Raw genomic sequence first — 21,312 nt, 5'->3', positions numbered from 1 at the left:
CACGCCACTGCACTCCAGCCTAGGCGACAGAGTGAGACTCTGTCTCAAAACAAGAAAAAGAAACACAATTTTAATCTGTCCACATTCTGAAAATAACAGATGCTGGAGAGGTTATGGAGAAAAATGAATTCTTATATACTGTTGGTGGGAGTCTAAATTAGTTCAACTATTGTGGAAGACAGTGAGGCTATTCATCAAGAATCTAGAACCAGAAATATCATTTGGCCCAGCAATGCCATTACTGACTATATGCTCAAAGGAATATAAATTGCTTATTATAAAGACATATGTACGCATATATTCATTGCAACACTATTCACAATAGCAAAGACATGAAATCAATCTAAATGCCCATCGAAGATAGACTGGATAAAGAAAATGTGGGACATATCAACATGGAACATAAATTGCTTATTATAAAGACACATGTACGCATATATTCATTGCAACACTATTCACAATAGCAAAGACATGAAATCAATCTAAATGCCCATCGAAGATAGACTGGATAAAGAAAATGTGGGACATATCACCATGGAACACTATGCAACCATATAAAAGAATGAGATCATGTCCTTTGCAGGGACATGGATGGAGCTAGAGGCCATTATCCTTAGCAAACTAATGCAGGAACAGAAAACCAAATGCCACATGTTCTCACTTGTAAGTGGGAGCTAAATGATGGGAAGACATGAACACACAGAGGCGAACAACACACACTGGGGCCTATTGGAGGGTAGAGGGTGGGAGGAGGGAGAGGATCAGGAAAAATAACTAATGGATACTAGGCTTAATACCTGGGTGATGAAATAATCTGTACAACCCCCCATGATACAAGTTTACCTATGTAACAAACCTGCATGTACCCCTGAACTTAAAAGTTAAAAAAAAGAAACACAATTAAAAAAAAACAAATAGTGTCTTTAAGTAACAAGACAAAGTGGATAAAATGCATAGAATAAATCTAAATCTTTCTTTCAAAACTTGCAGGTTTCACTGGGGAGAAAGATGGGGAGATACAGGGTGTCCACATTCTGACACATTAACTTAGCACTTCGGTTCTAACATACTGAAACAAATTTAGGGCTTCCTTACTAAGGACCTTGCTACTTTGATTCTCACAATAACAGTAGGTATTATTGACACAACTGGTCCAGAAGTTATTTACCTCAGAGCCAGTATAATGCTTTGGGTATATTCTCTTGCGTGGTAAATCATCTTTTAATATGTACCTTGGTCTAGAATGCAGAACTGCAGTGCCAATCTGAAACTAGATTGAACCTGTCCACTGGCAAAAGACAAAGCACTCTTGTAAAGCTCTCTAGTGTTTTTGTCTGCTACATCTTTACTTAAATGCTGTCAATTGGTCTTTACATCTGGGTAGTCTTCTGGGATTTTTTTTTTCTTTTTTTTTTGAGACGGAGTCTGGCTCTGTTGCTTAGGCTGGAGTGTAGTGGCGCTATCTTGGCTCACTGCAACCTCCACCTCCCGGGTTCAAGTGATTCTCCTGTCTCAGTCTCCTGAGTAGCTGGGACTATAGATGTGTGTGGCACCACACTCAGCTATTTTTAAATTATTTTTTATTTTTAGGAGAGACAGGGTTTTGACAGGTTTTGCCATGTTGGTCAGGCTGGTCTTGAACTCCTGACCTCAGGTGATCTGCCCTTCTTGGCCTCCTAAAGTGCTGGGATTACAGGCGTGAGCCATTGTGCTTGCCCAGATTTTTGATGCCTATTTATTTTAGGATGGATTGGTGGTGCATGAATTAGTTTTCTGTTTTGTTTTGAGACAAAGTCTTGCTCTGTTGCCTAGGCTGGAGTTGCAGTGGTGCCATCATAGCTCACTGTAACCTCGAACTCCTGGGCTCAAGCAATCCTCCCACCTCAGCCTCCTGAGTAGCTAGGACTACAGGTGCTTGCCCACATGCCTGGCTAATTTTTTATGTTTCATTTTTTAACTCGGAAACCTAGTTGATTGCATGTTATGGGCTGAACTGTACTCCCTCAAATTCATTAGTGCTAACCCCTAGTACCTCAGAATGTGACTACTGGAGATACTTCTTTAAAGATTCTCAGAGTAGATGACAGAGTGAGACCCTGTCTTAAAAAAAAAAAAAAGAAAAAAAGGAAAATAAAGAAGAGAAAATTTGGAGAGAGATACAGAAGGAAGACCATGTAAAGACATAGGGAGAAGATGGCCATCTATAAGCCATGGGAAAGCCATTAGAATAAACCAACCCTGCTGACATGCCACCCAATCTGTGGCATTTTGTCATGGCAGCTGTAGAAGATTAATGCAGAAAACAATAAGAAAAGAGCTTCTGGCCAGGCACAGTCGCTCATGCCTGTAATCCCAGCACATGGTGAAACCCCATCTCTACAAAAAACACACAAAAAAATTAGCCGGGTGTGGTGGTGCATGCCTGTAATCCCAGCTACTCAGGAGGCTGAGGCAGGAGAATTGCTTGAACCCAGGCAGCAGAGGTTGCAGTGAGCCCAGATCAGGCCACTGCACTCCAACCTGGGTGACAAAGTGAAACTCTGTCTCAAAAAAAAAAAAAAAAAAGAGCTTCCTTTTGCACTTCTCCCTAGTTTGAAATCCATGAGGTATTTAAAGCTATGACAGCCATGGAACAATGAGATGAAAAGAATAAAGACACAAGCCAGCATGCTAAGGACACAGAGAAGACAGAATCTGGACCTTTGGTTACATTTTAGAGAAGCTGAACTAAGGGTTGCCTTTCTCTAAATTTCTGCTAGGTAAACACTGAATGTCCCTATGGTTTAGCTACTTTTAATTGCCTATTCTGTTAGTGGCTGCTGAAAGCATTCCCAATAGAGATGCATATCTGGCTTGTTTAACTCTCTAGTCTTAGTAATGAGAACAGTGCCTGACATGCAGTAAGTTGTCAAGGATTATTTGTTGAAAGAATAGGTCAGGCATGGTGGCTCATGCCTGTAATCCCGGCACTTTGGGAGGCCAACGTGGGCAGATCACTTGAGGCCAGGAGTTCGAGACCAGCCTGGCCAACATGGCGAAACCCCGTCTCTACTAAAAATACAAAAGTTAGCAGGACATGGTGGTGCGCGCCTATAGTCCCAGCTACTCGGAAGGCTAAGGCAGGAGAGTCGCTTGAATCTGGAAGGTGGAGGTTGCAGTGAGCCAAGATCATGCCACTGCACTGCAGCCTGGGCGACAGAGTGAGATCCTGTCTCCAAAAAAAAGAAAGAATAGAGTGAATGGATTTCGGTGTGATTTCGGCTCACTGCAACCTCTGCCTCCTGGGTTCAAGCAATTCTTGTGCCTTCTCCTGAGAAGCTGGGACCACAGGCGTGCACCACCATGCCTGGCTGATTTTTGTATTTTTAGTAGAGATGGAGTCTTGCTATGCTGCCCAGGCTGATCTCAAACTCCTGGCCTGAAGCAATCCACCCGCCTTGGCCCCCCAAAATGTTGGGTTTATAGGCGTGAGCTACTGTGCCTGGCCCATAAACCTTTTTGGATAATACCTGAAGTTCCTCAGCCTTAGGCAACAAGATTATTAGATTAAACTCAGTGGGTATTTTACTCTAATGAAGGGATCCAGGTGGAAGGAAGACTTGATTTACTTATTCAATAAATATTTTTTGGCTGCCTACCATGTGCCAGGAATTGCTCTATGATCTAGGTGTTGGGAAGATAGAAATTTGAACTAAAAGTTCAAGATCTCATGAAGCTTACATCCAACATGTGTATATGTATGTGTGGGAGAGGGAGAGAAAAAGAAAATATATGCTTAAATTAAAAAAAAGAAATAATATGTCAAGTGTAAATAGGCAAAGTGAGAGGAAAAGAAGGCTGAGAATTTAAAGGATGGAGTTCTGTTGAATTACTATATCTTATAGGAAATAAATGACCATTATTCAGAATAAACATGCCAGAAGACAAAGATTTCGTAGATAATCAGAAATAGAAGATAATGAAAACTTTCACTTCCTTTGCCTGAGGTTGTTTTTTTACTAAATTAACTAATTAATCTTTCAAGATTTTATTTAAGTGCAATGATCCAGGATGGATTTGAGATCTTGTTGAACGCAGCCACATCCATGGATTGCATATAGTTCTCAAAGCAGTGATCTGCTCCTCCCGCATATCTGTTCCAACTTTATCATCTTCAACATGATCTTTGAAGTTTTAAAATTCCGTATCCCACTGTAACTAGTTGAGAGGAGCCCCAGACTAAGCGGACTGCTTGAATTCTTCTGACTCATTTCTCTAATTTTTTTTAAAAAATTTTATTTTAATAGCTTTTGGGGCCGGGTGCAGTGGCTCACGTCTGTAATCCCAGCACTTTGGGAGGCTGAGGCGGGCGGATCACGAGGTCAGGAGATCGAGACCATCCTGGCTAACACAGTGAAACCCCGTCTCTACTAAAAAAAAATACAAAAAATTAGCCGGGCGTGGTGGCATGCGCCTGTAGCCCCAGCTACTCAGGAGGCTGAGGCGGGAGAATCGCTTGAACCTGGGAGGTAGAGGTTGCACTGAGCCGAGATTGCACCACTGCACTCCAGCCTGGGTGACAGAGTGAGACCCCGTCTCAAAAAAAAAAATAGCTTTTGGGGTACAAGTGGTTTTTGTTGCATGCATGAATTAGATAGTTGTGAATTCTGAGATTTAGTGTACCCATCACTCAAGTAGCATATATTGTACTTAATATGTAGTTTTATTCCTAGCGCCGCCCCTTCTGAGTCTCAAGGTCACATTATATCACTTTGTATGCCTTTGCATACTCATAGCTTAGCTTCCACTTATAAGTGAGAACACACGGTTTTTTGGTTTTTCACTCCTGAGTTACTTCACTTAGAATAATGGCCACCAGCTTCATCTAAGTTGCTGCAAAAGACATTCATTCCTTTTCATGGTTGAGTAGTATTCCATGGTGTATATATATATATATCACATTTTCTTTATCCACTCGTTAGTCAGTGGGCACTTAGGTTGGTTCCACATCTTTGCAGCTGTGAATTGTAATTGTGTTGCTATAAAAATATGTGTGCAAGTTTTTTTTTTTTTTGTTTTGTTTTTTGTTTTTTTTCATATAATGACTTCTTTTCCTTTGGGTAGATACCAAGAGGTGGAATTGCTGGACCAAATGGTAAATTTACTTTCAGTTCTTTAAAGAATCTCTGTACTGTTTTCCATAGAGGTTGTACTTATTTGCATTCCCACCAGCAATGTGTTAAGTGTTTCCTTTTCACCACATCCATGCCAAAATCTATTGCTTTTTGACTTTTTAATGACACTCTTCTAATTTTGTCATATCTGTCTCATTATCACAAGGTTTCACATCTAGTGAGATGAAAGATGGCAACAGGGGCAGGGTTTTTTTTTGGCTTTCTTTGATTCATACTATGCAGGGTATTCTTCCCTTTGCCTTTTTGATTCTTTACTTTCCTCCCCCTTATCAAATCCAAATAGATAAATGTCATTGTCATCTTCACGATCTGTAGCTCCAGTTCCTCTACTATCTTCCACATTAGCAGGACCATACTTGCCCAAAGCTTTCTTCATTCCTGCTAGGCTGGCTTTTTCCTTTTCGTAAGACTTGATGTAATTATACCAATGTAGAGCATGACACAAATTACCAGACAATGGACTGGAGACTGCTTCAATTACTGCCACATCTGCTTGTGATGGCACATACCCCTTGTTGCAGCTCTGGTCAGCCAGGTAACCATTGTGCACCTGGAGGCCAGTGGGGCTTTTCAGGTCTCTGAAACCCATGGCATCAACTGCATCTGAGAGCTGGGTAGCAGCAAAAGGAAGGAGCACAGGTTGTGGATGCCTAGCACTAAGAGAGGAAACAGGGTGCCTGGGGTTGTTGTAAAGAGTGAGTGGGAGTAATGACCTTAGAGAAAAGGCCCCCACTAAAATGTGAACTTCATGAAGGCACAGTTTTGCTTTGTTTTATTCTTTCCTGTATCTCCAGTGACTAGAGAGGTACCTGGCAAATAGTAAGTGCTTGATAAACAATTGCTGATAAATGACTGAATGATTAGGAAATAGGTGATTTAGACTTTGTAAATATGGCCAAATCAATTAAACAGAGTCTCAGATTCTTCATCTATAAAATGAGGAGTTCAAATTGAGCACTTTTTGTTTGTTTGTTTGAGACGGAGTCTCACTCTGTCGCCCAAGCTGGAGTGCAGTGGCATGATCTCGACTCACTGCAATCTCCATCTCCCGGGTTCATGCCATTCTCCTGCCTCAGCCTCCTGAGTAGTTGGGACTACAGGTGCCCGCCACCATGCTCAGCTAATTTTTTGTATTTTTAGTAGAGACGGGGTTTCACCATATTGGCCAGGATGGTCTCGATCTCCTGACCTCGAGATCCGCCAGCCTCGGCCTCTGAAAATGCTGGGATTATAGGCGTGAGCCACTGAGCCCAGCCTTGGGTACATTTTAGGATTTCATTTAGCTCTAACATTCCATTGCTGAAAAGAAAAAAAAAAAAAGAAGTTGTTACTGTACCTCCTACTTCACTTTGTCTACTTTACTAGATATATTTTCATCGATAGGCCAGAAAAATTATAGTGAATGTTGTTTGTCTTTCCAGCATCTATTACTTCCTTTCCCCTGCCTAAGAGTACTTAAATTTTCATCTGGGTCTCCCTTGCTGATACGCTTTGAAAGCAGTTGATCACCAGAAATGGACTGTGATTGACCAAAGCCAATCTCAGTAAGCCCATCTCCCTTGATGCAGTGATTGGTTGAGGCCTGGGTTGTCTAATCTAACCAGTTAAGTTAGCATTTCTCTGTCAGAAATGGACTCCTGTCTCCAGACAGGCCAGTGAGTTATGGATAAAGGGATTTTTGGGAAAAGTGTTTCTTGGCTCTTCTGAGAGTACAACTGAAAGACATGTTCTCTCTTGTCTGTATCCTTTTATACGTCTCTGTAAGCTTGGAACCATTGTAACCACTGTGGTATCATGAAGGTTGTAAACCTTGGAATAAGCTGACACTGTAGAAGGAAAAGCTGAGAGAGGAAAAATTAAGTCTTTGATAAAATCACTGAACTCTTGCATCAAACCAACCTTAAAGCACAACCTACCTTTTGAATTTCTAGTTCATAAACCAATAAACACCTTAATTGTTTACTCAAGCTTGTCTTTGATTTTTGCAGTTTTCTTTGAGGAAATAAGTTTAAATTCTTGAATCTTTAGAGTAGGATGAACTGATGATCGTCTATATGATTAGAACGAGCCGTACATGGGGGTGGTGAGGCAGCATTTTCAGCTAGGGATTATTTTTGGCTCTTTGTTCCTCAGAATACTTCTTTTCAGCTTACCTCTCACAACCCCACCTGGGTGATGTAACTCAACTTATTTAGGGTGGATGATGGAAATTTAGATTTTTTTTCAGAACGTCCTAGGGCCCACAGGAGTATTAGGGAAAGCAATACATGAAGAGTTGTACTTAGTTACCAGAACATTTTCATCACCCCCAAAAAGAAACCACGTATCCATTAGCAGTCACTCCCCACTGTGCTTCCCCCAGACCTTGGCAACCACTAAGGTACTTTCTGTCACTGTGGATTTGTCTATTACCCATTTATACATTTTAAACATTTTTTGGCTTAATAATTTACTAACCTCTTAAAATCCTCCCTCTTTGCTCTAATAGCCTTTTTGGTTTAACTTAAATTAGACTGTCAACTAAACTGGAACTCTTCAAATTTAGGTAGGTTCAGTGAATAGCTATGTATCTGACTCCATAAATCTTTACAGTATAAGATATATAAAACTTTATGTTCAGTTATTCTTCTTTTATTTTGTTTTTTCCTTTGATATAAGTTCAGTTCAAGAATACAGAATACTAAAGAAGGAAAAAGAATATGAGAAGTAGGAGGAGGATGAGGAGAAAAAAGAAGAAGATGAGTAGGGGGAGGAGGAGGAATATGACAGTATCACAGAGAAAGGAAAATTTTATTGATGAAACCAAAGAAACAGCCACTGTTGGATTCTAGAAAACATTACCCTCCTCCTCTGCAAACAAAAACGGATGAAGCCTGGGTGTGATGACTTATACCTGTAATCTGTAATCCCAGCACTTTGAAAGGCCAAGGAAGGAGGATTTCTTGAGGCCAGGAGTTTGAGACTAGTCTGGCCAACAGAGTGAGACCCCATCTCTACAAAAAAAAAAAGGATGAAAACCAAAACTGGATCTTACATGATTTATGTGATGAAAAACATTTTTGAAGCTTCGTAGACTAGGACGAGACCCCCATGGCATATTTCAAAGAAACTCTCCATTTCTATGTTAAACCCTATTTCCTTTCAATAAACGATCTGATTTGGATATGTGAACTTTAAGTGCTTTGTTAGCCACGAGAAAAGAAGATACAGCAATTTCATCATTTTGGGAAATATAAGAACATCCTTTTACTTTGTAAAGTTTAAGAGATCAGGTACATGTTTTTACATAGAACAAAAGAAGAATGATTAAATGTGATATTATGAGTTTTATTTTATAAAGGTAATTTATAATTAACTAAGAATGGATGACATAAAACTAACTGTTCTAGAACAGCATGTAACAAAGCAAAGTCTATTGTCTGTCTTTTCTGACTTTTAAGCTTATGAAACTTTGTTTTGTATTATTTCTTCAAGGAAGATTAACTGAAATTCTGTATATTAAATTTTAACTCTAAAATAGCATTCCTATCACAAACTGTGATGAGAAATGCTGCTTCCAACAGTTTTGGTATCAGAAAAACAGTACGGCAAATGTTAGAAACAAATTTAAAAAGAGAACTTATTTTCCATCTGTCTAGGCTTGACTACTAGGAAGGGTTTCAATTAAAAGCCATAGCTTCAGAGTAAAGGATGCTTATTTCCAAATTTAGATGGGAAGAGTAACATAAGAAAGGTAGAAGCAGCAGAATGATGAAAAAGTGTTTATGATGAATTAAAAACAATGGCAAATTTTATAAGACTTCCTTCCTAGATGATTGGATCTAATTTCTCTTCATTGAATCTAGGCTAGTCATAGCGATTTCCTTGATGAATAAAGTTCAGTGCCAATATCACTGAGTGACTTCCAAGGCTGGGTCTCCTTGCAGCTTATTCTTGGTCTCTTAGAATGTTTGCTTCATGTGCTCTTTAGACTCTCCCTTCTTGAGATACTATGTTTTGGAGTCTAGCAGCTACTCAGTGAGAAGACCCAGCCACATGGAGAAACAGCATGTAGGTGCTTGAGTTAATAGCTCCAGTTGAGCTCCCAGCTGAAAGCCAGCACCGACTGCCTTGTATCTTTGACATCCAGTCCAGCTGAGCCTTCAAATGATCGCAGTTCCAGCCAATATCTGACTGCAACTGTAGGGGGAACTCTAAAGAGAATTGCTCAATTGAGCTCTTCCTGAACTACTAACACCTCACATTGTAAGCAAAATGAAATGGTTGTTTTAAGCTATTAAATTTTGGGGTAATTTGTTATGCCACAAGAGTTAATCGAACAGTCCTGGTTTTTTCAACTGCTCTAACTTCTGTCACATCAAGCTTTGTATGCTGAGGTTGTTAGATTTGCAAGGATAGGAGAACACAATCTGAAAACTTGCAATAAACAAGTCATGTAATTATGAGGTAGCACTATCTCACCAAGGTGAACTTTTAATGATTTTGTTGCTTAGTGAAGAATCTCCTTAAGCTTCTCTCTTATGGCTTCATTACATCTATCAGTTAAAAAACAACAACAACAACAACAAAAAAAACAAAAAAAACAAAAAAAACCCAAACCAAAATAAAACAAAAAATCTACATAATAATGTCCTTTATCTCCACTCGGCTCTTGATCTGAATGACGTTAGACTAGACACCCTGCCTTTTCCCTCTTCCTCTGAAGGGCTGCCTTTGATTTTAGCACTCCTTGGGCCTGCCAGAATTTCAGCAGTCCCAGTAGGTTCCAGGGCAGACTGTTCTGAGCATGACCTGCTGGCATCAAAACTGGTGTGTGACTAAATTCTGATCTGCCCAAAACATTCTCTTACTTTAGCAACAACAGTTGCTGTCGATGTGCTGCTGCTTCTTTTTTAAACTTAGTGCTTGGGGTTGTTAACTACTATTAGCCCAAATATTAGAAATGTGTTTTTGGTATATCAGTCAGTCCCTGCCCACTATCTGGTATACTCTATATGAAGTTTGAAGCATATTTCAGGCCTTATTTCGAATACCTCTTTACTGGCCTAGGATAAGAGACAAAATTTATACCAACCTGTTTGAAATATTCAATTGTATAAATGCCTCATTCTTTATTTCACCATTAGGTCACTGAATTTTATTAATCATCTCAAAGTACACACATATCACTTTCCCAGGATTTGTAATAACTATTAACCAGAAACATACCATGTTGGGTTGGTATGATATCTTTGGATGTCAAGTATGTTGGGTCTCTGTGGGTGGTAATAGAGGGCAATTGGGTGTCTTTTTTTTTTTTTTTTGGCAGATCTATTCATTTAAAGCAGAAGTTGCAAACCCAAAAGTCACTGCAGCAGCATGCCAATGGGGTTGGCATGGGGTGTTAGGGTATGGGGACTATGAGGTATATGATGAGGTATATGAATGAAGACAGTAAGTTTGTAAATGCATTTTATAGCAGCATTTCTGCATCCTAAAACAAATCCTTTTTGATACCTCAGTTCTTACACTTGTTTTGTCCTTATAGAGGTCATTGTTCTTACAGTGGTTTGTTTTATAACAATGTTTTTAGTTGAACTTCTACAATGGAGACACATTTTGTTTGCATATTAAAGTTGTAGGAATAATTATTATTTCCACAAAGAAATATTCATTGTCTCATTTGCACAAAATCTGTGGGGAAGTCAACCTTTCATTTTCTCATTTTCTTTCTTTTTTTTTTTTTTTGAGACGGAATCTTACTCTGTCACCCAGGCTGGAGTGCAATCTCAAATCACTGCAACCTCAACCTCCCAGGTTCAAGCAATTCTCCTGCCTCCATCTCTCAAGTAGCTGGGATTACAGGCATCTGCCACCACGCCCAGCTAATTTTTTTTATCTTTAGTAGAGACAGGGTTTCACCATGTTGGCCAGGTTGATTTCAATCTCCTGACCTCAGGTGATCCTCCTGCCTCAGCCTCCCAAAGTGCTGGGATTACAGGCGTGAGCCACAGCGCCCAGCCTAACTTCCCACTTTCTTTTTTTTTTTTTTTGAGATGGAGTCTTGCTTTGTGGCCCAGGCTGGAGTGCAGTGGCGTGATCTTGTCTCACTGCAAGCTCCACCTCCCAGGTTCATGCCATTCTCCTGCCTCAGCCTCCTGAGTAGCTGGGACTACAGGCACCTGCCACCATGCCCAGCTAATTTTTTTGTATTTTTAGTAGAGACGGGGTTTCACCATGTTAGCCAGGATGGTCTCGATCTCCTGACCTTGTGATCCGCCCACCTTGGCTTCCCAAAGTGCTGGGATTACAGGCATGAATCACTGTGCCAGTCCCGTTTTCCCACTTTCTACACAAACATGAATGCAAAGAAATATTTCTGTGTTCTAAGAAAGTCAGCTGTCCACATATAGTGATAAATGGCAATCCATACTTGGTTTGCATGTTAGAGAAAAACAGAAAGTGGTAGTTACTGGGTTGAATTGAAGAGTACAAGCAGCTTCTAAAAAGGACATTGTCACCCAGTTCTACCTATGTGTCATGTGTGAATGTCATAATATGGGCCAAGTTCTCCCATGTTACCTGATTTCCCATGGAAAGCTGGATTTGGGATAAACATCTTCTGATTCCAAATATTGGCAACCAAGTCAATTTATAAATGAATGAGTGAGTTAAACTCAGCACATTGTGACAATAAATGGCTTGAGGGCTGCCAATGGAGCATGTATCTTTAATCTAAAGGGTTGTTATAGTTTTGGGCTTTTTAAATGATTATGATGTATATCATTATTAATAGCAAACATTGAGCAGGTATAACCAAGGACAATTTTCTAGACAGAGAATTTGGCTCAAACACAGAAGTAACATCTCAAGAAGGACATGTGTGAGACGAATCCAATGTGGAATATACAGATGCGGATAAATGGGATTAGGACTACTTGGACCCCAGTCAGGAAGAGAGCAGAGTCTTCTCTCAAGTATATCTGCCAAGGGTTATTCATCTGTTTCGTAACAACGAAGGAATAAAAATTGATATAGAATCTATTAAAATACACTTCCTCCAGACAATTATTTATGTGTAGGTTGTGGACTAGGGGTGGGAGAGCAGGACTGGTGTGGCTGAGACGTTGGTTAAAAACTGAATTTAAACATGAGCTAGATTTTTTTTTTTTTTTTTTTTTTTTTTAGACAGAGTGTCGCTCTGTTACCCAGGCTGGAGTGCAGTGGCATGATCTCGGCTCACTGCAACCTCTGCCTCCTGGGTTCAGGCTATTCTAGTGCCTCAGCATCCCTAGTAGCTGGGATTATAGGCATGCACCACCATGCCCGGCTAATTTTTTGTGTTTTTAGTAGAGACAGGGTTTTGCCATGTTGCCCAGGCTGGTCTGGAACCCCTGAGCTCAGGCAATCAGCCCACCTCAGTCTCCCAAAGTGCTGGGATTACAGGTGTGAGCCACTGCGCCTGGCCTAAAAGATTTTTTAATGAAGCTATCTCCTGGGATCTTCCCTGAATTGAGTCCAGGACAGTATGTCAAACCACTTCCTTTCCTTGAGCTCAGTTAATTGGTGGACTTCTGCCCAGGCTGAAATGGGAGATCTTATTTTTCACCCCATCGTAATTTGCAGAAATTGCCAAAACTTTTAAAATGTGGCCTTGAATTGGGCAAAAATTTTTTTATTTTATTTTATTTATTTATTTTTATTTTTATTTTATTTTTTTGAGACAGAGTCTCGCTCTGTTGCCCAGGCTGGAGTGCAGTGGCATGATCTCGGCTCACTGCAAGCTCCACCTCCTGGGTTCATGCCATTCTCCTGCCTCAGCCTCCCGAGTAGCTGGGACTACAGGTGCCTGCCACCACGCCTGGCTAATTTTTTGTATTTTTAGTAGAGACAGGGTTTCACTGCGTCAGCCAGGATGGTCTCGATCTCCTGACCTCATGATCTGCCCATCTCGGCCTCCCAAAGTGCTGGGATTACAGGCTTGAGCCACCGCGCCTGGCCCGAATTGGGCATAATTTTTAAGGAGGGAGCTGTCTTTCTGCCTTCAGTGTTTGGTGGAATAAGAGGATTGTCCCAAAACAGTGGTTGTAGATATCTATGTAGTATTGCACTAGCATCAGAAAGCCCAGCTATTCCAGAGATTGACTCTCTCTGGGGAGCTCATAGAGATAGTAGATTCTGTTCATACATGAGAGTGGCTTTTGAGTGCTTTTCCTAGGCACTCAATGTTGAAGCACTTCAAGAATCACTGAAATCCAGTCCACTTTGTCTTGAAGAACCTCAGAATCTTCATTTATTTATTTATCTTGCTATTTCTCCACCTTTAAAGGAACTTTGGAATCTTGATAACATTTCTTTACCCACTTCTACCCCCATTTCTAATTTTGAATAAACTTTCAACCAAGACAGGACCAGTCCCGTTTCAACCAAATGTAGGCCGAAGGGCCAGAGTTTGGGATGGGGATGCTTTGGGCAGGGAAATAAAATACGCCTTCTCATTAGACACAAGAATCAGCAAGTGTGTGCACTATCAAAAAACACAAAGGAATTTAAAGATACAAAATACAAGGAGGCAAATCAGAAAGATTGCTATATTTGTAGCTGCAGAGGCAAGAAATAAAGTTAGGGTGAGGATTAGAGAGAAAAAAAGAAAATAATCCTGGATAAAACAGAAGTGAGATTTCTGGTGAGGGCTCTCTTCCTGCTTGTAGACAGCCACCTTCTTGCTGGGTCCTCACATGGTAGAGACAGGATGTGATTTTGATCTCTTTTTGTCTTATTGTAACGGCACTAATCCCATCCTGAGGGTCCCCACCCTCATGACCTCATCTCACCTTAATTACCCCCAGATGCCCAACTCCAAATACCATTGCACTGGGGGTTAGGGCTTCAACATATGAATTTTGGGAGGCCATAATTCAATCTATAGCAGGTAGTAAAATGAATGTAAATCCTCATTCCATTATATTGGTCTACTGATTTTTTTTTTTTTTGACAGAGTCTTATTCTTGTCACCCAGGCTGGAGTGCAGTGGCGGTGATCTCAGCTCACTGCAACCTCCACCTCCCCAGTTCAATCGATTCTCCTGCCTAGCATCCCAAGTAGCTGGGGTTACAGGCACCTGCCATCATACATGGCTAATTTTTGTATTTTTAGTAGACACAGGGTTTCACCATGTTGGCCAGGCTGCTCTCGAACTGCTGACCTCAAGTGATCCACCCATCTCGGCCTCCCAAAATGCTGGGATTACAGGCACGAGCCACTGCTCCTGGCCTGGTTTACTGATATTTAGCCAGCTATTGTGTAATCTTCAACAGTTCCTAAGTAGAGATCTCTTCCCAATATTTATACATTGCCACCTGGATTGAAAAGGCTGAATCTGGGCCAGGCATGGTGGCTCACGCCTGTAATCTCAGCACTTTGGGAGGCTGAGGCAGGTGGATCACCTGAGGTCAGGAGTTTGAGACCAGCTTGACTAACATGGCAAAACCCTGTCTCTACTAAAAAAAAAAAACAAAAAAACCAAAAAACAACCAAAAAAAAAAAAAATTAGCTGAGTATGGTGGCGCATGCCTCTAATCCCATGTAATCCCAGCTGCTTGGGAGGCTGAGGTAGGAGAATCACTTGAACCCGGGAGGCGGAAGTTGCAGTGAGCTGAGATTGTGCCATTGCACTGCAGCCTGGGCAACAAGAGCAAAACTCTGTCTCAAAAAAAAAAAAAAAAAAAAAAAAGAAAGAAAGACTGAATCTGAACTGCATTTAAGATTTTGGTATTCAGAGTCAATAACTTCAGATGAGTACCCTTCTCAAAGAATTTTCTCTTCACTGTACTTATACTTATTTCTGTCTTGAAGTGCTACCAGTTACAAGATCCCTTAGGAATGTTCTTTGGTGTTCTTCTTGTGCCCCTACTAAGGATGACCTCAAAGAAGACATAGACTTTATTATATGTCCATTTCTGGCGGCTCCCCAACCAAGAACAAACAAGCCCCGTTTCAATTTTTAAGGTGTATTTCTTATCAGAGCAAGGAAATCGGTGCGGATAAAAATGCCCTAGTAAACCATGAAGAGTCACATGCCTCTAGAATCATTACACATTTATTTTTTCAGGTTAAAATAAAAAAATATATATTTATGTATCTCCCAGAGCATATAAATAAGTCATATCTTCTTTTCTTTTCTTTTTTTTTTTTTTTTGAATTGAGACAGTCTTGCTCTGTCACCCAGGCTGGAGTGCAGTGGTGCGATCTCAGCTCACTGCAACGTCCGCCGCCTCGATTCAAGCTATTCTCCTGCTTCAGCCTCCTGAGTAGCTGAGACTACAGGTGCACATCATCATGCCAAGCTAATTTTTGTATTTTTTTTTTTAGTAGAGACGGGGTTTTGCCATGTTAGTCAGGCTGGTCTTGAACTCCTGACCTCAGGTGATCTGCCCACCTTGGCCTCTCAAAATGCTGGGATTACAGGTGTGAGCTACTGTACCCGACCATAAGTCTGAGCGCGTGCCTGCCTGCCTGCCTTCCTTCCTTCCTTTCTCTCTCTTTCTCTGTCTCCTCCCTCTGTCTCTCTTTCCTTTCTTTCACCACAAATGCTTTATTAGATGAAATTACAAATACTAATTATAATTAAAACAATAAATGTGGCCAGGCACAGTGGCTTACGCCTGTAATCCCAGCACTTTGGGAGGCGAAGGTAAGTGGATCGCCTGAGGTTGGGAGTTCAAGACCAGCCTGACCAACATGGAGAAACCCCGTCTCTACTAAAAATACAAAATTAGCCGGGTGTGGTGGCACATGCCTGTAATCTCAGCTCCTCAGGAGGCTGAGGCAGGAGAATCGCTTGAACCTGGGAAGCGGAGGCCAAAATTGTGCCATTGTACTCCAGCCTGGGCAATAAGATCGAAACTCCGTTTCAAAAACAAAAACAAAACAAAACAATAAATGCAACTTAACTTTTTTTTCAGTATTGTTTTATGCTTGGAAATCAAATATAAGGAAATACTGTGTAATCAGAGCCCTAAGTTAACTTTTACATTTTCCAGTATGACAAATTCTAACAAAAGCAATAATTCTGTTTGATCTTACAAAAATTTTTATCACTATAATTAAGTCATATTTTCAATAGGCAATCTTCTTAAAATATCTTTTAACTCCCCACCCCACTATGTCTTGAATATTGGTGGTCCTGGTCCACTGACATTTTTCTAGGCCTTTGATCTTTACTTTAATTTTTAATGGTGATGCTTACAGCATTGCCTTCCAATATCTGACTTGGCTTTTAGAAAGGATTATGCAGAACATTTCCTGCCTGATCACTCCTCAGCATCAAAGCATAAAGAAGCAATCAAAATAGAAAAACAGCAGCCTTTATTTCTTACAGAGAACATTTGCACTTCTGAAGATAGTAGATTGAAGCATACCAAGTTTCTGGCTCCTGGGCTCAGCTCAGGAACATTCCTTCTGGACCCATATGTACATGTAATAAATTCATTAAAAGTACTATTGGGGCAAAGCAAACATCCTATAATAGCAGTGACTTAAAGAGGGTAAATATAACATGTATAAAATATGGTCCTACTTCAGGATTTTTTTAGAATTAAAAAATAAAGGAAGGGTGCAGTGGCTCACCCTAGTAATCCCAGCACTTTGGAAGGCTGAGGTGGGTGGATCACTTGAGGTCAGGAGTTCGAGACTAGCCTGTCCAACATGGTGAAACCCCATCTCTACTAAAAATACAAAAATTAGCCAGGCATGGTGAAGCAAGCCTGTAATCCCAGCTACTTGGGAGGCTGAGGCAGGAGAATTGCTTGAACCCAGGAGACAGAGGTTGCAGTGAGCCGAGACCGTGCCATTGCACCCTAGCCTGGACAATAGAGCGAGACTCCATCTCAAAAAAACCCCCAAAAACTAACTAACTAACTAAAAACATGGCCGGGTGCGGTGACTCATGCCTGTAATCCTAGCACTTTGGGAGGCTGAGGCGGGCAGATCACCTGAGGTCAGAAGTTCGAGACCAGCCTGACCAACATAATGAAACCCTGTCTCTACTAAAAATACAAAAATTAGCCAGGTGTGGTGGCACGCGCCTGTAATCCCAGCTACTTGGGAGGCTGAGGCAACAGAATCGCTTGTACCCAGGAGGCAGAGGCTGCAGTGAACTGAGAGCTTGCCACTGCATTCCAGCCTGGGCAACAGAGCAAGATTCTGTCTCAAAATAAATACATAAATAGGCTGGGCGCAGTGGCTCATGCCTGTAATCCCAGCACTATGAGAAGCCAAGGCGGGCGTATCACTTGAGGTCAGGAGTTCGAGACCAGCCTGGCCAACATGGTGAAACCCTGTCTCTACTAAAAATACAAAAATTAGCTGGGCGTGGTGGTGGGGGCCTGTAATCCAGCTACTCAGGAGACTGAGGCAGGAGAATCATTTGAACCAAGGAGGGAGGTTGCAGTAAGCCAAGATTGCACCATTCCACTCCAGCCTGGGTGACAAGAGTGAAACTCTGTCTCAAATAAATAAACAAATAAAAATTAAAAAATAAGTAAATAACAGTATCACTGATTGCTACAGACTGAATTTTGTCCTCTCAAAAAAGTCATGTATTGAATTCTTAACTTCCAATGTGAATATATTTGGAGATAATTAAGAGATAATTAAAGAGATAATTAAGACCGGGCCCGGTGCCTCACGTCTGTAATTTCAGCACTTAGTGAGGCTGAGGCGGGTGGATCATTTGAGGTCAGGAGTTTGAAACCAGGTTGGCCAACATGGTGAGATGCCATTTCTACTAAAAATACAAAAATTAGCCGGGCATGGTGATGCGTTCCTGTAATCCCAGCTACTCAGGGGTCTGAGGCAGGAGGATCACTTGAACCCGGGAGGCTGAGGTTGCAGTGAGCCGAGATCACGCCACCGCACTGCAGCCTGGGCAACAGAGTGAGACTCCGTCTCAAAAACAAACAAACAAAAAGATTAAATGAGACCACAGGGTTAGAGTCCTAATCCAATAGGACTGGTATCCTGCTGTCCTTATAAGAAGAGGAAGAGACACCAGGCTTGTTCACACAGAGAAACGTCCATGTGCAGTCACAGGGAGAAGGTGCCCCATTGGTAAGCCAAGGAGACAGGCCTTAGGAGAAACCAAACCTGGTGACACCTTGATCTTGAAATTCTGGCCCCCAGAACTGTGAGAAAATAAATCTGTTTTTTTAAGCCACCCAGACTGTGGTATTTTGTTATTGCAGCACTAGCAAATACACTGATTGTGTTTTATTTTTGCTCTGAGTTCTAGGAAACTCAGAGGCAAACGTGAAGTTTATAGTAACCATGTTGATCTTGTAGTTACCATATTTTTAGTCTTCTGTGACTCAGATTTTTTTTTTTATATTTCACTTTTATTAACTTACTTTCTTTTTTATTGTTTACTGCCTCAAAGTCTTTGTAGGGAAGAAACAGATTACAAAGAAATAAAGAACAATTCAAATGAATTCCTGATACGTACAAATTCTTATCTTTTATAGGCACATCTTCTCAGTCTCCTTTTTGCTGATCTCTTTCATTTCCTGGACCCTTTAATGGTGGAGTGCTGCAGGGCTCAGTCCTCCGACCTGAATTTTTTTCTATGTCAACTTACTCCTCAGTGAGACTCAGCCAGTCTCATGGCTTTAAACACTGGTTTTATATATGCTGATTTATATATTATTTTATTCATCATTTTCTTAAGTTCTTAAGTTTTGTATGTATATATGAAACCCAAACCTTTCCCCTGAACTCCTCATACCAACATCCAACTGTCAATTCAATATCCTCATTGGATATCTAATAGACATCTCATACTTTACATGTCTGAACTCCAAATTCTTCTCTCCTATTCTACTCTTCCCATAGTCTTGGTAAATGCCATCTTGGTCTTTTCCAGCTTGGTAGATACTAACTCTATCCTTCCAGTTGCTTGGGTCCAAAACTTTGGAGTCATACTTGACTTTACTTTCTCTTATCTCCAATTTCCACTCTGTCAACAGGCCCTGCTGGCTCTTCCATCAAAATATACTTAAAAATTGACAATTTTTAACATTTTCCTCACCACAAAGGTGGAAGCCACTATCATCACAACTCTTGGATTATTGCTGACTAAATGGTTTTTCTGGTGCTGTGTTTCTCCCCTGCAGCCTATTCTCCACAGTAGCCAGAGCATCCATTAAAATGTAAGTCATTCAGATCACTTTTCTGTTCAAAATCCCCAGGCATGGTGGCATACACCTGTAGTCCTAGCTACTTGGGAGGCTGAGGCAGGAGGATGACTTGAGCCCAGGTGTTGGAAGTTACAGTGAGTTATGATTGTACCACTGCATTCCAGCTTGAGTGACAAAGTGAGACCCTGCCTCTACAAATAAAAGTAAAAATAAAAATAAAAACTCTCTAGGGGTTTCCCCATCTCTCTCAGATGATTAAGAGGCAGTCTTGGCTGGGCATGGTGGCTAATGCCTGTAATTCCAGTGCTTTGGGAGGCCAAGGCAGAAGGATCTCTTGAGGCCAGGAGTTCAAGACTAGCCTGGGCAACCTAGCAAGGGAGGCAGAGGTGGGAGAATTGCTTAAGCCCAGGAATTTGAGTTGGCAGTAAACTATGATGGTGCTACGGCACTCCAGCCTGGGCAAAAAGTGAGACACTGTCACAAACAAACAAACAAGGCAATCCTGATAATGATTCATAGGCACAATATGATCTAGCTTGTGACCCAAATCATTTCTCATTTTTCACTTGTTTCCAGCCACACTGGCCAGAGTGCTTGCTGCTTGCTGTTTCTTATGGGTGGAACAGAATTTCTTCTTCTCCAGAATATCCGCAAATTCACTCTCTCCTTTGAGTCTCTTTTTCAGTTTACTAATCAATATAACTTTATGAAAGAGGTTTATCTTATGGTGTGCTGGTGAAAGTTTAATAATGGGTTCTCTGAAAAAAAATATGCTAGTATATACATTGTAACACCAACTTAAATTTAATCTCCATTGTTGGCATTTTATTCATCAGTTCCTTAAGTTCAAATTGACCATCAGTAAACAATAAACTACACTGAATTTCCTAGTAGAAAATACTCTCACCATGGCCACCTTCAAGCTACTAAAATGATGTCACTGAAGGTGGAGTTGGAAATAGATGTGCAGGCTGAGCATGGTGGCTCACGCCTGTAATCCTAGCATTTTGGGAGGCCAGGGTGGGCGTATCACTTGAGGTCAGGAGTTCGAGACCAGCCTGGCCAACATGGTGAAACTCCATCTCTACTAAAAATACAAAGATTTAGCTGGGTGTGGTGCCTGTAATCCCAGCTACTCAGGAGGCTGAGACAGGAGAATCACTTGAACCCAGGAGGTGGAGGTTGCAGTGAGTGGAGATCATACCACTGCACTCTAGCCTGGACGACGGAGCAAGACTCCAACTCAAAAAAAAAAGAAAAAAAGAAAAAAAAGAAAAAGGCCAGGCATGGTAGCTCACACCTGTAATCCCAGCACTTTGGGAGGCCGAGGCAGGTGGGTCATCTGAGTTCAGGAGTTCGAGACCAGCCTGGCTAACATGGTGAAACCCTGTTTCTAATAAAAATACAAAAAACTAGCCAGGTGTGGTGGCATGCGCCTATAATCCCAGCTACTCAGGAGGCTGAGGCAGGAGAATTGCTTGAACCCAGGAGGTGGAGGTTGCAGTGAGCCGAGATGGAGCCATTGCACTCTGGCTTGGGCAACAAGAGCGAAACTCCATCTCAAAACAAACAAAGAGCAACAACAACTAAAAGGAAATAGACATGCAGTAGTAGCACACCATTATATAGTATTTCCACCATACAGATAGATAGGACTTGAATAACCACAAGAGCATGGGGTGGGTAATAGTAAAAGGTAGTAAAATAATTAGGAAGTTTTTTTTTTTTTTTTTTTTTTGAGACAGAATCTCGCTCTTGTCACCCAGGCTATAGTGCAATGGTGTGGTCTCAGCTCACTGCAACCTCCGCATCCCAGGTTCAAGCGATTCTCCTGCCTCAGTTTCTCGAGTAGCTGGGATTAGAGGCACCCACCACCATGCCTAGCTACTTTTTTGTTGTTTCAATAGATAGGGTTTCACCGTTTTGGCCAGGCTGGTCTCAAACTCCTGACCTCAGGTGATCCACCT

The 21,312-nt window shown here is 41.2% G+C and overlaps 1 protein-coding gene and 1 pseudogene across 1 annotated transcript in view; one reads left to right on the top strand and one right to left on the bottom strand.

Annotated features, from left to right (window-relative positions):
- The window catches only part of LGSN (lengsin, lens protein with glutamine synthetase domain), a 292,498-nt gene that overhangs the window by 79,609 nt on the left and 191,577 nt on the right, over positions 1 to 21,312 (top strand). The gene's annotated exons all lie outside the window — the stretch shown is intronic.
- Positions 5,273 to 5,854, bottom strand: LOC750800 (elongation factor 1-beta-like; annotated as a pseudogene).

The sequence above is a fragment of the Pan troglodytes genome, chromosome 5, assembly GCF_028858775.2.
Source record: "Pan troglodytes isolate AG18354 chromosome 5, NHGRI_mPanTro3-v2.0_pri, whole genome shotgun sequence".
Classification (NCBI taxonomy): domain Eukaryota; kingdom Metazoa; phylum Chordata; class Mammalia; order Primates; family Hominidae; genus Pan; species Pan troglodytes.
Note: the sequence above shows the minus strand (reverse complement) of the source record. Positions and strands in the feature narration are given on the sequence as shown.